Here is a 3,384-nt window from a genome sequence, read left to right as displayed (position 1 = left end):
GCCCCGGTGTGAGAGTGGAGGTTAGTGCCCCGGCGTGCAAGTGGGGTATGGTGCAACTGTGTGGGAGTGGGGATTAATGCCCCAGTGCGGGGGTGGGGGCTACTGCCACGGTATGGGAGTGGGGTTTAGTGCCTAGGTGCGGGACTGGGAGTTAGTGCCCGGTGTGGGAGTGAGGGTTATTGCCCCGGTGTGAGAGTCGGGGTTAGTGCCGGTGTGGGGGTTAGTGCCCACTTTGGGAGTGGGGGTTAGTGCCCCGCGTTAGGAATGGGGTTTATTCCCCCGGTGCGGGAGTGGGGGATAGTGCCCCAGTATGAGAGTGGGTGTTAGTGCCCCAGTGTGGGGGTGGGGGTCAGTGCCCCAGTGCAGGAGTGGGGGAAAGTGCCCCAGTGTGGGAGTGGCGGTTAGTGCCCCAGTATGGGAGTGGGTGTTAGTGTCCCGGTGCGGGAGTGGGGGGATAGTGCCCCAGTGTAAGAGTGGGGGGTAGAGTGCTGGTGCGGGAGTGGGGGTTAGTGCCCAAGTGTGGGAATAGGGCTTAGTGTCCCGGTGTGGGAGTGGAAGTTAGTGCCCCCGTGTGGGAGTGGGGGTTAGTGCCCCAGTGTGAGAGCAGGGGTTAGTGCCCCGGTGTGGCAGTGGGGGTTAGTGCCCTGGTGTGGGAATGGGGGTTAGTGCCCAGATGTGGGAGTGGGGTTTAGTGCCCAGGTGTGGGAGTGGGGTTTAGTGCCCCTGTGTAGGAGTGGGGGTAAGGGCCTTGGTGTGTGAGTGGGGGTTAGTGCCCCAGTGCGGGAGTGCGGGTTAATGCCCTGTTGTGGGATTGGGGTTTAGAGCCCCGGTAGGAGTGGGGGTAAATGCCTTGGTGTGGGAGTAGGGGTTAGTGCCCCGGTTGGAGTGGAGGTAAATGCCCCGGTGTGGGAGTGGGATTTAGTGCCCCGGTGTGCGAGTGGAGATAGTGCCCCAGTGTGGGAGTGGGGGTTAGTGCCCCAGTGTGGGGGTGGGGGTTAGTGCCCCAGTGTGGGAGTGGGGGATAGTGCCCCAGTGTGGGAGTGGGGGTTAGTGCCCCAGTATGGCTGTGGGTGTTAGTCTCCCGGTGCGGGAGTGGGGTGATAGTGCCCCAGTGTGAGAGTGGGGGGTAGTGCGCTGGTGCTGGAGTGGGGGTTAGTGCCCAAGTGTGGGAATAGGGCTCAGTGTCCCGGTGTGGGAGTGGGGATTAGTGCCCGAGTGTGGGAGTGGAGGTTAGTGCCCCCGTGTGGGAGTGGGGGTTAGTGCCCCCGTGTGGGAGTGGAGGTTAGTGCCCCGGTGTGAGAGTGGAGGTTAGTGCCCCGTCATGCAAGTGGGGTATGGTGCCACTGTGTGGGAGTGGGGATTAGTGCCCCGGTGCGGGAGTGGGGGCTACTGCCACAGTATGGGAGTGGGGGTTAGTGCCTAGGTGCGGGATTTGGAGTTAGTGCCCGGTGTGGGAGTGAGGGTTATTGCCCCGGTGTGAGAGTGGGAGTTAGTGCCACCGTGGGGGAGTGGGGGTTAGTGCTCGCTTTGGGAGTGGGGGTTAGTGCCCCGCTTTAGGAGTGGGGGTTAGTGCCCCAGTGTGGGAGTGGGGTTTATTCCCCCGGTGCGAGAGTGGGGGCTAGTGCCTGGTGTGGGAGTGGGGGTTAGTGCCCAAGTGTGGGAATAGGGCTTAGTGTCCCGGTGTGGGAGTGGGGATTAGTGCCCCCGTGGGAGAGTGGGGGTTAGTGCCCCGGTGTGGGAGTGGGGGTTAGTGCCCCGGTATGAGAGTGGAGGTTAGTGCCCCGGGGTACAAGTGGGGTATGGTGCCACTGTGTGGGAGTGGGGATTAATGCCCCGGTGCGGGAATGGGCGCTACTGCCACGGTCTGGGAGTGGGGGTTAGTGCCTAGGTGCCGGAGTGGGGGTTAGTGCCCACTTTGGGAGTGGGGGTCAGTGCCCCGCTTTAGGAGTGGGGTTTATTCCCCCGGTGCGGGAGTGGGCGATAGTGCCCCAGTATGGGTGTGGGTGTTAGTGCCCCAGTGTGGGGGTGGGGGTCAGTGCCCCAGTGCAGGAGTGGGGGAAAGTGCCCCAGTGTGGGAGTGGCGGTTCGTTCCCCAGTATGGGAGTGGGTGTTAGTGTCCCGGTGCGGGAGTGGGGGGATAGTGCCCCAGTGTAAGAGTGGGGGGTAGTGTGCTGGTGCGGGAGTGGGGGTTAGTGCCCAAGTGTGGGAATAGGGCTTAGTGTCCCGGTGTGGGAGTGGGAGTTAGTGCCCCCGTGTGGGAGTGGGGGTTAGTGCCCCAGTGTGAGAGTAGGGGTTAGTGCCCCGGTCTGGGAGTGGGGGTTAGTGCCCTGCTGTGGGAGTGGGGGTTAGTGCCCTGGTGTGGGAATGGGGGTTAGTGCCCAGATGTGGGAGTGGGGTTTAGTGCGCCGGGGTGCAAGTGGGGTTTAGTGCCACTGTGTGGGAGTGGGGATTAGTGCCCCGGTGCGGGAGTGGGGGTTAGTGCCCCGGGGTGCAAGTGGGGTATGGTGCCACTGTGTGGGAGTGGGGATTAATGCCCCGGTGCGGGAATGGGCGCTACTGCCACGGTATGGGAGTGGGGGTTAGTGCCTAGGTGCCGGAGTGGGGGTTAGTGCCCACTTTGGGAGTGGGGGTTAGTGCCCCGCGTTAGGAATGGGGTTTATTCCCCCGGTGCGGGAGTGGGGGATAGTGCCCCAGTATGAGAGTGGGTGTTAGTGCCCCAGTGTGGGGGTGGGGGTCAGTGCCCCAGTGCAGGAGTGGGGGAAAGTGCCCCAGTGTGGGAGTGGCGGTTAGTGCCCCAGTATGGGAGTGGGTGTTAGTGTCCCGGTGCGGGAGTGGGGGGATAGTGCCCCAGTGTAAGAGTGGGGGGTAGTGTGCTGGTGCGGGAGTGGGGGTTAGTGCCCAAGTGTGGGAATAGGGCTTAGTGTCCCGGTGTGGGAGTGGGAGTTAGTGCCCCCGTGTGGGAGTGGGGGTTAGTGCCCCAGTGTGAGAGTAGGGGTTAGTGCCCCGGCCTGGGAGTGGGGGTTAGTGCCCTGCTGTGGGAGTGGGGGTTAGTGCCCTGCTGTGGGAGTGAGGGTTATTGCCCCGGTGTGAGAGTCGGGGTTAGTGCCGGTGTGGGGGTTAGTGCCCACTTTGGGAGTGGGGGTTAGTGCCCCGCTTTAGGAGTGGGGTTTATTCCCCCGGTTCGGGAGTGGGGGATAGTGCCCCAGTATGAGAGTGGGTGTTAGTGCCCCAGTGTGGGGGTGGGGGTCAGTGCCCCAGTGCAGGAGTGGGGGAAAGTGCCCCAGTGTGGGAGTGGCGGTTAGTGCCCCAGTATGGGAGTGGGTGTTAGTGTCCCGGTGCGGGAGTGGGGGGATAGTGCCCCAGTGTAAGAGTGGGGGGTAGTGT

At 63.2% G+C, this 3,384-nt stretch overlaps 1 protein-coding gene across 1 annotated transcript in view; it reads right to left on the bottom strand.

Moving 5' to 3' along the window:
• si:dkey-288a3.2 (protein phosphatase 1 regulatory subunit 37) overlaps positions 1 to 3,384 on the bottom strand; it is a 239,235-nt gene that overhangs the window by 157,786 nt on the left and 78,065 nt on the right. The gene's annotated exons all lie outside the window — the stretch shown is intronic.

This window comes from Chiloscyllium plagiosum, chromosome 10 (assembly GCF_004010195.1).
Source record: "Chiloscyllium plagiosum isolate BGI_BamShark_2017 chromosome 10, ASM401019v2, whole genome shotgun sequence".
In the NCBI taxonomy this organism is placed as follows: domain Eukaryota; kingdom Metazoa; phylum Chordata; class Chondrichthyes; order Orectolobiformes; family Hemiscylliidae; genus Chiloscyllium; species Chiloscyllium plagiosum.
Note: the sequence above shows the minus strand (reverse complement) of the source record. Positions and strands in the feature narration are given on the sequence as shown.